This window comes from Lissotriton helveticus, chromosome 3_2 (genome assembly GCF_964261635.1).
Source record: "Lissotriton helveticus chromosome 3_2, aLisHel1.1, whole genome shotgun sequence".
NCBI lineage: Eukaryota > Metazoa > Chordata > Amphibia > Caudata > Salamandridae > Lissotriton > Lissotriton helveticus.
The window spans coordinates 394,143,891-394,160,151 of NC_136062.1; the positions used below are offsets into that span (position 1 = coordinate 394,143,891).

The 16,261-nt window shown below is 44.8% G+C and overlaps 1 protein-coding gene across 1 annotated transcript in view; it reads left to right on the plus strand.

Moving 5' to 3' along the window:
• The window catches only part of SHANK2 (SH3 and multiple ankyrin repeat domains 2), a 3,078,421-nt gene that overhangs the window by 795,097 nt on the left and 2,267,063 nt on the right, over positions 1 to 16,261 (plus strand). Inside the window, exon 4 of the mRNA XM_078684305.1 lies at positions 2,954 to 3,158. The gene's annotated coding sequence lies outside the window, so the exon portion shown is untranslated. The remainder of the gene's footprint in view (positions 1 to 2,953; positions 3,159 to 16,261) is intronic.

Sequence of the window (16,261 nt, forward strand, 5' to 3'; positions counted from 1 at the left end):
CTACTGCCTAACTCCATTCTGACCTTCTCTAAAACCCCTGTGAGACTGATCTTTTGGTCTCTATCTTAGCACCACACCACTGACAGCCTCTTCCCATGCTCTGCCATACTCTTTCTCATACTCGCATCAGTATCGCTGCACGCCCCTCCACTTTGTTTATAACTTCAGCACGTTGCACCGTCTCCCAGTGACCCTCGCCCTGCTCACTCTTCATGAGCTTTTGGGACATGGGATGTGCTCCTGGTACTGATGGTATGTCCTGCTTGGGCATCACTGCTGCTGAACTCTCTCTCTTCCCATCATGCTCTGACATCCAAAACAAGGGCGCTTCAGTAACCCCAGATAGATGGAGTTAGTAGCAGTTACAAGTGGGACGCTGTGGTTCCTCTTAGAAATGAAGATTTAAAGGGACAATTGTTAAATTTGGTGCTGATTTCCCCAGTAATTCACGCCTTTTCCACAGAATCTCATATGCAGAGTCCACCTGCTCTCTACAGGCTCTGGGTGAAACTATAATAGATCTGCGAATCTTGATTCGGCTGGAAGCCTCTGTTACCAGACAAAAAAAAATTACTGGGGACATCGTCATGAGCTCATTGTGTTCCCATGAAACTCCATCTCCTCATCAACCTAAGACTGGGCTTCCTCCTTTGCTGTATTTGTAGCAGTAAAAAATTGGGTTACTGGTTGAGTGGGGTAAAACCCTACCCAAACCGCAACTACAATCCTTGTCAGGGTGATGCACATGTAAACCACAAATTAACCTGTGGTCTGGTACCTTAGCACAGAGCAGTCAGGCTTAAAACAGAGGCATTGTGCAAAGTATTTATGCAGCACTACAAACAGTAATAAAGTGGAAACATAACACAAGAAAATTCTCACACCAGATCAGAAAGATAGTGTTGATTTTATTAAATAAAACAAGACCAAAATGATAAAAAATATGCCAAAAATCCAATCAGTAGTACTGGAAATAGGAAGGTTTTAAGATTTCAGTGAAAATAGTGCAAAAAAAACACAAAGACATAACCTTGGCTATCTGGTCATGCGCGACTAGTACAAAGTCACAAGTTAAGGCCGACAATGATGGAGCACAGGCCAGCTACAGGCCAGGGTCCCACTTAGGGTTGCTGAACCCAGAACCTTAATTCTGGTTGTAATGCCGGGTTCCCTGTTGAGGATGTGTCACTCAGCAGAGGTGATGCGAAGTGATGCATCACACAGTGGCGGTTCTGAGGAGCTGCAAAAAGCGATGACATGTCCTGGGATGGAGATGTGTCACGTAGCGGTTGTTCCAAGGGCTGTGTTGGGCAACATGATGTCCTTGTGTGAAGATGTTTTGGATCCAACGAGCTGCGACGGTGATGCAAAGTCCATGCATCTGGGAGGTCTGTGCAGCAGACACAGTGCCTTGGTTCCTAGGGTGATGAGCCAAGCAGGAAAGGTAATGTGCTTTTTCTACGGGAGATGCACTGCTCCACAGAGGAGATGAGTTTGTTCTGCTGGATTCAAAGATGAGCTCACAGAACACCTTCAGGCCCACTTCCAAGAATCCAGGTTTGGGATGGGACCACTTGGTAGGGCACGGCCAATTGCTGAGTTCAAGGTTGTTGATAGCCAGTTATGTCCTGAGGCTTCTGATCAGGAAACCAGCCAACTAGCCCTTGGAGTCACTCTGAATTCCAGGGTTCGGAGGTGGAGATCCAGCCCTTCCAATCCAGGCAAGCAGGCAACAGGGCAGCAGTGCAGGGCAACAGTCCTTCAGAGTAGCATTCCAGCAGAGTGACAGTCCATTTGGCAGTAGTCCTTCTTACTGGCAGAATCCACAGGTGTACAGAAGAGTTGGTGTCTGAGTCCAATATATAACTGGTGCCTTCTTTGAAGTGGTAGAAGCTTATAGAGATTTCTCTTTGAGGTGCAGAAGTTTCCTGCCTCCCATGCCCTGGCTCCAGACTAACTATAAGTGGTATTCAGCCCTTTGTGAGGAAGCTATTCAAGCCCAGCTCCGCCCTGCCATCCTGACAGTGATGGTCCGTCCAGGCACAAAAGGCTCTATATTGTGTGTGGCTGTCTAGGAAGAATACACAAAGCTCAGCTGTGGGCTACAACCAGTCATGTGACCCAGACACATGTCACAGGCACTAAATTGCTAAGGTAGGAAAATACCAACTTTCTAAAAGTGTAATTTTCAACATTTTATTTTAAAATCCGACTTTACCATCCAAGATGATTTTCATTACAATTACAAAGACATCACACAGAAACTATTTATTCATTCCCATTTGGAAGTTATAGCTTATTAAATGCAATAAGGGAACTCGTAGTCCTTGTAGTAGTGAAAAACAAATGCAAGTGTTTTTCGCTACCAGGACATGTAAAACTCAAAGTCCAACTTTTTAAATACGATGTACCGTGCCCTCTCGGGTATCCTTGGCTTACCATAGGGGTGACTTATATTAATAAAAGGTAGATGTTGGCCTGACAAAGGGTTTATTCTGCCACATATAAAACTGCACACAGGCTGTAATGGCTGGTGTAAGCCATCTTTAAAGGGCTGCTTAAGTTGGTGGCTCAATCAGTGCTACAGGCCCACTAATAGCATTCCCTAAGTACATGTAGTAGCAATTTACTAGGGACTGATAAGTAAATTAAATATGCCAATTGGGTGTAGGCCAATTCTACCATGTTTTAAGGAGAGAGCACAAGCACTTTAGCACTCGTTAACAGTGGTGAAGTGCACAGAGTCTAAAGGGCTATAAAAAACAATACAGCAAAAATAGTTTTGAAGGCAAATAGTTTGGGGATGACCATGCAGAAAGGGCCAAGTCCAACACTGGTATCTCCTCTTCTGTCTCTAAATGACAGCTCTCTGTAATGCTATTTCTTAGTTTTGGTATTTCTAATTCCTCTTCGACCGTGGCACTCACATCTTCTTCTCCTTTCGTTTCTTCAGAGACTCACTTTAAGACTGGAAGACCTCACTTTAGGACTGGAAGACCAACAGCCTTTCCATTACCCAAGACTGGATGACTTCATGCTGCTGAATGCTTAGCCTTGGCAACACCGGGGTCATCTGCTTGGCATCCAGTGCACATCTGAGTGATAAACCCCCTCTCCCTCCTCATCATGATCTGAACCAGCCAGAGATATATTCAGTGGTATGTCATTCAATCATTTAATATAAATGTTGCTTATTCAAAATGAAATGTAATCCCATCAACACTGCATTTTATGGATATTATTTAGGTGACTATTTGAATGAAAAAGAATGCAATGGAATAAAAACTTAACCAGAACAAATCATCACTGAAAGGACTTCACTGACTGCCGGTCCTCTGCACTCTTCATCATGTGTACTGAGGGAAAATCTGAACCTATTTGTCCCTCACTACTCACCAACTAGAAACCTTAACTCATCGGTTGCACCTCACCCCCTAATGATCCTCTAAACAGCACAAAGACAGCGGTTGGTCCCTGGGAGACCAGGGTCTTGGGTTATGGCATGCCCTGAACTCAAATTTTAAGGCCAAACCATACAGATGTAATGCAGAAAACAGCTGGAACAGAGTTCGTCCACCTCGGTTGAGGTTCTGCAGTAGAGTAGTTGCCTCTGAAGGTTCTAGGAAGGTTCTGTCTGACCGACGAGCCCATTAAAACTTGGCTTTTTTTAAAATTATCTTTAGTTGTCTGAAGTAACAGAAAAGAGACTAGCTATCATCCACAAAACTAACATTTAAATGAATATTTAAATCCACTAGGCACTTGTTGAATGCGTTTATAAAAGAGACTGTTGAATGAGGCTAGAAAACCTGCAGGATGTAGTTTGTTCTGATAATGTGACTCTGCACAGATATTCAAGTCGTCAGTTCAATGGAATTTAAAAGGATGGAAAGGAAGAATGATGGGCAATAATGTGTAGGGTTTACCGCAGGCAAACGTTTGCAGAAAAGTTGAAAGTTGATAATATCAACTGCATGCATTTAGTGAAATTCCCATATTTTTGGGCCTTTGAAAATTTTCCAACTTAGCTTTGCCTGTGGTACTTTTTTTGAGCTAAGGTTTTATGGGATCTAAATTTTTATGAAAAGCATAATTTTCCACTGTAATCCAACGTATGCAGACTTTTTGTCTAGTAGATTAAAGTTTGCGGAGTTGTTCATTGCACAAAACATTGTGTAGCACAAGAAAAATAAGGACCTTGTGATATGATATGATAATGATATGATATGATAAAAGCACTTAATATAGCGTACCAATCACTCCCAGAGGCTCTCAGCGCTGCATTGCTTAAAGGGGGTGGGGGACAATTTCTAAAATAACCAAGTCTTCAGCCCCTTCTTGAAGATAGTAAAGTCTGAGGGAGATCAGAGACTATCATTGGCTTGTTCCAGTGATAGAGGTGGTGTAGGAAAATGTTCTGCCCCCTGTTTTAAGGTCTGTATAAGAGGGATAGCCGGAAGCAACTATTCCGAGAGCATTAGGCATCTAGAGGGCAGAAAGTGTTTTAATCGAGTATACAGGTGTGCAGGGTGGGATCTGTGAAGTGCCTTATGCATCAGGCAACAGAGTTGTAAGAGGACGCGGTTTCTAATTGGCAGCCAGTGAAACTTCTGCAGAATAGGAGAGGACAGGAGCGAGAAGAGAGATTGTAAGTTAGCCAACTGGCAGTGATCTGGACCACTCGCAACTTGGACAGCAGGGTGTCGTTTGCCAGTTGTCTGTTAGTTTTTTGTTTTATAGTACTTGAATCCTAGGGAAATACGCGCACTGGGAAGCTAGGTAACTATCAGGTAAGTGTGGTACCACAACATTTCAAGTTCCACAGACAGTGTGATCTCAAGAAGTGACAGTGATGACTTTTCCTTTATGAATTTCTGTGGAGGACTGCCAATAGAAGATTGGCCAGATTGATTGTTTCTATACAGAATTGTAACGCTCAAGAAATCTTTGAGTCCTGAAGATGACCGTACAGTGATAAAGGGGTCGAAACGTCGTCGACGCTTTCGTGGCCTAATTTATATAAGGACACATTATTACTGTTTATGTTGTTCCTTTATTGTAACATGTAATCTTTTTTTGTTTGCCACCTGTCTGGTTTGTAACATGTTGTTTTGTATACCAGCACTTTTCCTTGAGCGTATCTGTTTTTGATGTTGCTATTTTATGTAATAAATAATCATTTTTGATAACCAAAATATATAACTTTTTAAATTGAAGGGCTTCTTCGTATTTCTCTTTTTCTTCTATTCAGTATGGTGTGTAAATTTTAGTTTGCTGTGATTAATTATATACTGTTAATGATCCTTCTCTTGAACCAATTGTTAGGTGTATAGACTGATTGTCCATGGTTCAGGTTTGCTGGACTGCCCTTGTGGTGGGTAGCGGGTATGAATGAAGACAGAAGTGCTGCGGGTATGGATAGAGACAGATTGCTGCGGGTATGGATGGAGACAGAAGTGCTGCAGGTATGGTGGCCCACACAGAGCATTGCCTCACACAATAGCTCGGCTGTAAGACTTGTGCCTTGCACTGGGCTATCCCTGGAAGGCAGACAGGAGGAGCAGCGATTGGTAGGGCTGCTTGTAGCGTACAGATCTGATTAGAATCTAGTCAAGCATGACAACTCACTGCTGACTGCCAGAGACTCATTTGTAAAATGTTAACTGCTGAAAAAGAAGCACCTCATCATGAAACCTGCTCACTGGAGGGATGGGGGACTCATTTCCAAACCAGCAGAGGACATTACCCGCGTTTCTTCGGAAATTGAGCAAATTAGACTAAGGGATGCCTGTGAATCTAATTAGCAAGCAAATGTATTTGCATAAATCCATTGAGCTGTTTACCACAATGAGTGCCTGCCATCTGCATTGAGATTCAGTTCAGTCAAGGTGACAGCGCTTAGACGTGCAACAAGTGGCAGTGGGTTTGGCCACTTCTGCTATTGGCAGCATGTTAGACTTGGAAACCTTTGGCGTGTTTCCCCAGAGTTTTTCCTTTCTGCCCTCCCGGTTTTGACTCTGTTTTTACTGGTGTAGGGTCTCTGGGCACTTTTTGCACTGCTGATCAGTGGTAAAGTGCAAGTGCTCCGGTGGTAAATAATGTTATGAATTATTTTTCCATGATTGGCTGTTTGGTTTTCTTATCAGCCCCTAGTAAAGTGCACTGAGTGTGCCAGGGCCTGGGAATCAAATGCTACGTGTGGGCCTGCAGCACGGATTGTGCCACCCACATGAGTAGCCCGGAAAAGGTACCTCAGACCTGGCATTGCAGAATCTACACGCAGCTTATGACTGTCATGTCGACTTGGCCCGTGCCTACATTGGCCAGTCCTTAACCATCCCACTTCTTACATGTCAGGCACCCCTAAAGTAGGCCCAGAGTAGCCATGTGGGCTGGGTGCAGTGTATGTGAAAGGTAGGACATGCCCTGGTGTGTGTGGCATGTCCTGATAGTGAATTACAGCCCATTTCGTTTTTCACTATTACAATTTGCAAGGCTACTTGTTCCCCATAGGACAGAATGGGAAGTTTGTTTATAATATCCAATAAACATAACTGGCCCTGGGAACTAGGTAGGGAAAAAAATGGTATGCCTGAAATCAGAATCTAACAATGCATCTTTTAGTAACGGTGAATTTTACATTCTGTGTTTGAAATACTCCTTTTAGGAAGTAGGTCTTTTCTTGCTCAGTCATCCCGTGTGCCTTTCTCCAAATGTGGATTGCCTGTCTGGGCTTTGGTTGACAGATGGCTAGGAAGCAAGGGTGACTCCCGATAGTCTAGGTAAGTCAGGAAAGGACTGAATAGACCTGGGCTGCGACGGGGGAAGAGGGAGGAGATTTCCTTGCACCACAAAGGGCCTGGTCTGCCTCTGACAATGCCGTCTCCACCCCCTGATGGGAAATCACAACGGAGAAGGCAGAGCTGGTTCTGGCTGGGCAGAGACACCCTCTACCTAGAGGATCAAAGGATGTTCAGATACAAATACTGGGGCCCAGACCCCTGAACTTCAGAACTCTTTTGGATCAAGAAGACTGCCACGAAAAAGAGCTGGAGAAGCTGTGAGGAGGCACTACCCCTTTTCTGTGTGCTTTGCTGTGTTGGCCTACAGTGGCTGCTTCTGTCTTGGTGTTGCAAAGTCATCCTGTGCCCTGGGCATCCCCCACCTTTTTGCTGATTAGTACTGGTGGTAACTGACTCTGACTGACCCTGGGCTCTGCCTAACCAGGCCTAGGGCCAGTGCCAAGCTGAAAGGAACACATTAGAATACAGTTAAAACAGCTAACATACACTAGGGTACACTATGGTATGGTACCCCTGTAATTGGCATGACCTATCCCATACGCCCCTAGTATATAATAGGGCAGAGGATTGAAACTGCCTAGAAGTCCCCAGTACCCTGTGACATGGCAGTTTAGAGGCCAGCAGCTTTTTCTGCACTTGCATGTGTGCACTGCTGAAGCCTGATGTCAGTTTAAAAACAGCCCTGGGTGCCAGGACTGCTTTTAACCCCTTCCGCGCTAATGACAAAGCCAGCTCGTCATGGGCGTTACCTGCGCTACGCGGATGACGAGCTGGCTTTGTCATAAACAGCGCATTTTTTAAATTCCAGCGCACAGCGGGAAAACGCGGTAGCGCGGGAGCGGTTAAAAAGCAAATTGTGCCCAAACTCGACTTTGGTGGTAGGGGCTCTTTAAAATGGATAGCATACAATGTTTTGGCATATTAGGGACCCCATGGTCTCCCCTAGATATCTCAGGGGTCAGATGTATATGGTACACCCTTATAAAATTAGTTTTTATATGCCTGGGTAAAATTACATTTCATATTTCACTACCCACATTGTGGTCAAGTGCACCTCAAATTCGACTTTGATGCTAGGAGCACTGGGGAAGAGGTATCTGCAATATTTCTACAGATTCAGGACCCCTAACATCTCCCCTAGTTGCACCTGGGGTGGGGTACCTGTGGATATAAGGCAAGTACTAATAAAATATGTTTTTATAATCTTCCAGTGGTCTGCCCTGATTGGTCAGAGTAAAGTGGATTTAGCAGGCTGCCTTGAAGAGGTGATAAAGAGCCTCTGGGGTTAACCATCTCTGCTGGGCGGGCAGAGTGCTGTTCCATAGGAATGCCAGGCCAGGGGGTGGAGGCGTAAACCATGCTCTTCAATGGCAGAGGGGTTGCCTGGGTGTCACCTACACTTTTACACTTTTGACCCAGAGTCTGAGCTAAGTGTGAAGGTAGAAATTGAGACCAGGTCCTGCCGCGAGCTGTAGCCGCTCAGGGCTCCATCGCGCCCGGCCTGAAACTTTGACTTTGCCCCAGTCTATCGCGAGCAGGTATCACAATATTGTGTTATAATCTTCTAAGTGCTATATTTTATAAAATCTTTGAAAATTCATATCTCCAGTTCCCTACATTGGATGTTTGTCATTTGCAAGATACAAATATTTCCTATTTTTATAAATTGGTGTTGTAGTTTTATTATGTGTTGTGTCTTAATATTTTACGGAAATGTTGTTTTGAAATGCTTCACATGCATGTGTTAGTCGCCTTATTGCCAGTGGCAGATCTATTTTTACCCCTACCAATAACCCACTTTCCAACACTTGGGCAGTGAAAGGACTGGACTGCACTTTCTGCAATCTACTTTTGTGAGTATCTCCAAGGGCTTGAGGTAGAGCTTGCCCCCTGTTCAAGAAGTTTCAGGAACAGCAGAGACGTCAAGCACTTCTGCCCTCAGCACTAGGGACTGTGTGTTTTCTGCTGCGACAGAAGAAAAGCGACGCTGCTGCCGATTTTGTGTCCTGAAGGCACCGCAGAGGGCACCGCCACAATGCCGCACCACGACCTGTGTCTCATCGACGAAGTCTGCTGACGCCGCCACCGAGTCGCTGCTCGCACAGAAATCTGTGGGCACCGCACTCTGCACCGGCTAGCTTCATGCCGCAGCCTGGGCACCGCAGAGAGCACCGCTGAAACGCTGCACCATGACCCTGGTCTCACCGACAATGCCTGCTGATGCCTCCACCGAGTCGGTGCTCGCAGATTTCTGTGGGCACCGCACTCCGCACCTCCCCGCTTCAGGACGACGCCTTGGCCTTCCTGATGCCTGCGCTCCACACCGAAATTGACGCTGTTGCTTGCACCATGATACGAGGGCACCGCTCGTAAAGTTACATGACGCACCGCCTTCATCGCGCACTGCAGCCTTGGCCTACCGATGCCAGCACCACCGACTCCCGTTCGTCAGCAGACTACAGCCCTTCAGCAACAACAATGATTCTGCTTGCAACGTGACCTACCAGTACCGTGACGAGCACTGCCTTCACCTCGCACCGTGACCCTGTTGTCACTGACGCCGCCTTCTGATGCCACCACCGAGCTGCTGCTCACACCGCGACCTGAGGTCATCGCACGCCACACCACTGCACTTCGCACTGCAGCACGCGACGCCTGCCGACACTAGCGCTCATGATCCCACCAGAAAGAAGCTCGACGCAGGTGACTTGAAGGGCCTCGTCGTCCTGCATCTCTAACAGGTACTGTTTGCGGGTCGTCGTGACACCGTAGGTGGGCTGCGATGCCGTGACCAGTCTGAACTGTTTGGATTTGTTTGCTCACCACGCAGTGATAGCACCTATTGACATCAATGAACTGTGTTTAAAGCGTATTTTGATAACTGTAGATTTTTAAGTACTGTATTGTGGATTCTTATCGTTTGTGGTCTTGTATATATAAATATTGGCTATTTTTCTAAACTGGTGTGGCGTCCTTTTGTAGTACTTACACTATATTAATATTGGTTATGTGGAAATGCCTTACACACTGTCTCTAAGATAATCCTGACTGCTCGTGCCAGGTGCCAAGGGGGTGAGCAGGGGTAATTTTAGGAGTGTAACTCCCTTATCCTGACTAGGAAGAATGGTCCCTACTTGGACAAAGGTGCTAGCCCTTGCCAACTAGAGACCCCCTTTTCTCACACCGCCTTGCGCTGCGATTGATGGCATTTTTCCTGATTAGATGTGCACATCTTCCTGCAAAGTAGCGCATCTCAGTAGCACGGGCATTGCACAGGATATTCACCCATTGTAGAGATATTTCAAGGCACCTGGAACCTGCGTTCCAGCTGCTAAGCCGACATGTTTTCAGTTTTTCCAATACAATTTAAGAGAATTTGCCAAAGAGTACTGAATAAGTTGGATGTATTTTTCACTAAAAAGGCTGTTTCCCCATGACCAGCCAGGGTCCGTGTCGGCGACTCCAGGATATGTCAGTCGGCACACCTGGAGCTTCCAGTCTAGTGCTATATTGATATTTTCCTTAAGGGTGGGCGTAGTTCGCGAAGTAGCGCTACGCGAAGCTACGCGAAGTGCACTTCGCACTACGCAAACTTCACGTAGCACTACGCGAGCTGCATAGTAGCATGTTCGCACTGTGCAAGATGCATTTTCAATAATTGCACAGTGCGAACAAGCATCCGGCACTGTGCAATCATTGAAAACGGCATCTTGCACAGTGCGAGCTGTAGTTTTCTACCGCTCAAGTAGATTTTTACTCGAGCGGCAGCTTTCTCAACGCAAACTGGTAGTTTCTCATCGCGAGCGGTCGCGAGCATGCACGACCACGCAATGAGAAACCTGACCTACCCGCATTGAGAGTCTTGCCGGGATGTCATTTTGCTTGCTCGCGGTCGTGAACATGACGTTGAGGACCGCGAACAAGCAAAAAATGACCACTGCACTACGCTACGCTGCGATACGGATGTTCGCACTGTGCTACGTGCAGCTCGCGTAGTGCGAAGTTGCGCAAAATTCGCAAACTACGCGAGCGTAGCGTAGTGCTTCGCCCAGGGTTAAATATAATACGTTTCAGTATTGTGTCTACCTTGACTGGTCACCTTATGAATACTAAGGTGTCTAAATCATAGCAAAAATATATGCCTCTTGCATGATTGGAGATTCCAACAGCCCATTTATAACGCTCAGTACCTCCCTCAGATACACTTGCGGTTGGGTTGTACCTTACCACAAATGGGTACTATTTGCTCTGTCACCTCAATCTCTTCAGCATTGTGGACATGAACATAGCACACTGAGTTCTGTGAGTGAATAATACTAGTCCATCAAAGCAGTGCATAGCACCTGTCCATAGTAGGAACAGGCACTGCTCTTCAGGAGGAGGGGTGTGGTGCCACGGGTAGGGTGACTGACTCCCGAATCTGGGGATCATTGTTTGATGCCCGGGGCTGGCGGCAGATTAGCCCAGCACCATGTGATTCTGGGCAATAGCTTGCTTAATCTCCCCGACGGCCCCCAGCGCCTAGAGACCCTAACGGCTGATGGTTCGCGCTTTACTAAATGTGGATTATTATTATTGTTATTCAGAATGTGTATTGTACCTCACACAGCCCGACATCTAGCACACCATCTAGATTCCTCTCACATGGTCAAGTTCCTTTTGCCCTTCCCTGAAAGCCTTGCAAGACATATCTTTGGACACCTCCCTAGTACCAACAACCTCCCACCATGTCCTTCCATAGAACCTTCCCAAACACAACCCAGAGTCTCTGCTCCCACCTTTGCGTGTAACTACAGCAGACTGCACCACTTACCCTTGATCCACGCCCTGCTCAATCTTTATGAACTCTTTTAGAATTGTGTTGACTTCTTGGTAGATATAGAATGTGTAATTTGGGTATCACTGGTGCTGGACTCTCCATTCTCTCTTCCCACCATGCTGAACGGCTCTACTCTACGCCTCACTAGGAGTTCCCTGTGATCTCTCACAGTAACCCCAGCTCTCAAATGCACTGATACCAAGGCACTGGTAACTGGGAATTACAACTAGGACACTGATGGACATCTAGGGAATGAGGACTTAAGCAGGCAGTTGATAATTTGGTCCTTATTCCCCAAGTAATTTATGTTATTCTGATAATATTCCATCTGGAGACTTCACAAGCTTTCTATCGGTGAAGTTTGTGGGTGAAGAACCACCGATCTGCAGAGTTACCGTTTGTTCAACCAGCGATCTGGTTCAAGTCGTACCACACTTTCTCCTGGTTTAGGCTACTGTGAAATATGTGGAAAACACATCTTGGAGAATCATGAGCCACAATTTTCCCACACTTTAAAAATAACTGAGGAAAATTAAGAGGAAAAAGTGTTTTCATCTTTGGGGGATAGGGAATGGGGCTATTTTAATTTTAATGACCACCTCATTCCACGTTTCTATGAACTTTCCAGTGAACATAATCACAAGCACATTAGTGTGACTCTATTTCTTTGGGAGAAAAGATCTTGCTTCCCAAAACATGGTCAACAACTGGCTCATCCATGTTTACTGATTTCTTTTCTGAATAGCGCTGCACAAACTCAAATATAACCCTTAGTTAGGGTATCATGTAACATGATGGAGAGGTTGAGAACATACAAGCCTTTTTATACTTAGAAATAGACTTTATAAATTCTGCTTAAAGATTGTTAAAATACAATTTTAGGACTTTAACAGGCATTTCAGTTTAAATTATGCCTGAGCGGAGTTCAAAGAAACCTCTGCCTCACTACGCGGAGTTCCGCGAGCAGCAGAGTGCGTTACATAAATGCCATTCACAGTGATTTTTAGTGCCAGCTGCTTGTCCACACTGTGCCAAGATCGCGCACGGCACCATGCACAGGGCCAGCAGGCACCGCTTCCTTTCTGCTGCTTGAGTAAATTTTTACTCAAGTGGACGTTTTCTCAAAAGGAACGGACGATTTCTCAACACGAGCGGTTGCGAGCATACACGACCACTCGCAGTGAGAAATCTGACGGCTCACCTTGAGAAATCTTGCGGGGAGGTACATTTTCCACACACATGCTCGCCAACTTGATGTTGATGATCGTGAACGAGGAAACATCTCGCTGTGAGGAGGATTTTCCTCGCTCGCACTCTCCAACTTGACGTTGACAAACGCGAGCGAGGAAAAAAACTCAGCTCAATGTAGCGCCATTTTTCGGAGCTCCGCGTAATGCAGCGTGCGGAAAATTCTGCAAACTCCGCAAGTGAAGCAGAGTTCACTGCCCAGGCTTGATTTAAATAAGAAAGTTAACCCTACAAGATACATATTTTGACCACTTATAAGGTCCTAGATCCTGACACGTAGATGGTGCTCCATTTGTGCAGTTGAAAAAGAAACACAATTTGCTGATTATCTCTATTTGGAGACTATCCCAGGCTCTCTTTTGAATTTTGGCTGTATGTTTTGGAAGGTCTATCTTACAACCTAAAACTAACTTCTTCAATGAAACGAGAAGAGAGTATAACAAGTCTGTCAATAACACAACGGCAACAGTTTATTTTGTTCCCTGCCAAAAGCGATGCTGGTTATTTCATTATTTCCTTATACAAATTGTACCGAGGCTCACTGCAAAGAGGAAAGAGTAATCTGTTGAAGAGATTTCCTTGTCTTTTCATGGGTGAAGAGCATATCCGTACATTATGATTCCAATTGTGCATCTAAATTCCTAAGTGCAGTAGGTTTAATTGAAGCACACTTAGGGTATCTTTTAGTTTTTGGAGCAGGAGGAGGTCTGCTGTAAAGCAGCAGTTCTCTCTCACTGCCAAGCCTATAGATTCCCCCATTTGATTTTTAGATGGGAAAAGAACTGGCTTACCATTGGACAAGCCTGTTCCTCTGATTTTAACTCCTTACTCAACTGTCTACCTGACACTGAGCACCTAGGACATAGTGAAATGTGTCCCTTTCTATTCTTGGCTTGGTAATTGTCAGTGATTTGTATCTGTCTCTGTCCATCTTGCGAGGCATGGCAGGCAAAAGCAGATAAAACATATAAATATCCCGTAACACATGGAGAGAACTCCCTACATGTCTGTCTGGAAAATTGTTGCTATAGACAAAAAAGTTTACAGAGAAGGAATCATGCAGTGCTGTGAGAGGGTACTACTAAAGTTGTAAGTCCCATCATAGCACAGAGATTTCTGCCTCCCAGGTGAGGAACTCTAAAAACAGCAAACAGTTCATTGCCAGGGCGATGGAGTTCCACATACCTGGAAAATTGGTGGTCTGTCGCCTAGGCTTTCAATGACTGTCTTAGTTGGGTCTCTTTTCTGTTTAAGGATTAATGTAATGATTGACTCCTTCAACAATATTGTCACTTTCCACATAAATCATTATCTGTATTAGGAAGGTAGCAAGAACATTATTAACGTCTGTGCAAAATGTGGCACACTTTATATTTCAAAGAGATGCCCTAATAGTGACTAAAAGCTATGTCCAATGTGTAGGAGCACCTGCATTTTCCATAAAACAAGTGAAAGGGCGAGATTTTGATCGATACCTTATATCTATTGATCCAAACCTCGTTCTGGTCGACTGAACCTTTATTGCCTGTCTTGGAAGGAAACAGTACACCTATCTGCAAATTAGTTCACCCAAGAAAGGACTCTACTCTCAAAGATCACGGACAACTTCTAGGTTTCAAAAGTTTATTGTAAAGATATAATGAGCTGCAAATACAAGCATCTCAGAATGAGATTCACGAGATACACAGGTCCAATTACATACATGTGCTCTCGAAAAGCCCTCAGACGAGCAACAGAAATCACTAACACAAGTTCTAAAAATAGCAAAGCTATCAGCATAGACGCATATCTCTCCTTCATTTAGGTTGGAGGAAAACAAACACAGGTTAGGCGTCCCTACCCTGTTCTAGATGGTATCCCTACTTAACCAAATCCCAACCTAACAAAGGTGTCAGCAATGAATGACCCCCAAGGGAAGTCACCCACTCTAAGTCTCTTGGTGAAAACCTAAAGTTCTCCAGTCATGACCCCTCACTGCCTACCCATCCTCTCTCTAAAGGGTCCTCAGGTCTCTGCTCTAACTCCACCCAGGGGTGCTGTCCCTAATACAAAACAGTCAACAACATTTGAGACGCCCCTTGCGAAACGCCTCTCACGTGGTGCAACTTCAGGCTTTTTCCATGATGCTTTGTATTGGGCCTCAGACGTTAGAGTTGACCTTGCTTCTCAGTCTCTTCTCCGGCCCGCTGATACCCCTTAAACATTCCAGAACCCTCCTCCATGTCTGGGCCGTCTACTGAACAGGCCTCTATTCATTCACTTATAATTGGATCCCCCCTTTCCTGTTGCAGACAGATATCTGCCGCCAAGAACCCAACTCTCATAGACTTCTAAAAAGGCTTGCAACATTTCTCAGCCCAGACATGTACGTGTAAATCAATGCTAAAACATTTCAGGCCTACAATATTTCACATTATGATTATAGCATTCAATTTCTTCATTTAATTAAAGCATGTTAAAACTCTTATTCTATTATTTAGAAAACATTACTCTAAATCATGGCCCATTAATGCAATGACCAAAAACGTTAAACAATCTGTGTCGTGAAAAGAAACACCTTCCCTTTTAGCTCCAGCTCTGGCCCTGAGGCCTACCACGTTCTGCGTTTTACCACAGACCATCTTATATGTTAACAGCTACACGACATAGATTCAAAATAATCACGTCTAATAAAATCATATAATGTCACACATTTCTGTATTAATTCCACTTCTACTTAAATCTCTATATTAGCTATACATTTAGAATATAATTTCAAATACTATTAGCACTCATGGCATTTCTCTTCATGAATTATGCTCTCTATAGGTAAATGTGATGTACTCATATATTTATATCAGTTTGCGCTCTCTCAGTTCCCCCCTTTGATGACCTCTCGGGGTCATCACTAACATTTAAACTGCAGTTATTGCTGGCATTCTCTGCGCTTCCAGAGCTCTCAGGCTCCTGTACTGATTATCTTGTATGGCAGCCAATCTCTGCAACTGTTCTCTTTGGGCCCTTTCTGACCTTCTTGCTCTGTACCATTTGAATACCCTCACCAATCCCCACAATACTATCCCACAGATCAATATTATGATGATAGGCTTTAGGATATACCAAATAAAGCTTTTGCCTAAGGTGGAAAACCACCCTCCCACTGTACTCATTCCGTGGCCCACCTTTTCCCAGACATTTTCTCTACTCAAGTCTTCGATCTCTTTGTGTATATTAGTTATGTTCTTAATAACTTTCTCAAGGGGTTTTGAAAGGTCTGGAATGTAAGTGCAACATTCCTGAACCTTCAAAGCCTTACAGACTCCGCCCTCTTTTGCTAATAAGACATCCAATGCAAGCCGATTTTGAAGAACCATAGCCCTTATCGATTGCATCTCTCCTTCTACCAGCATTA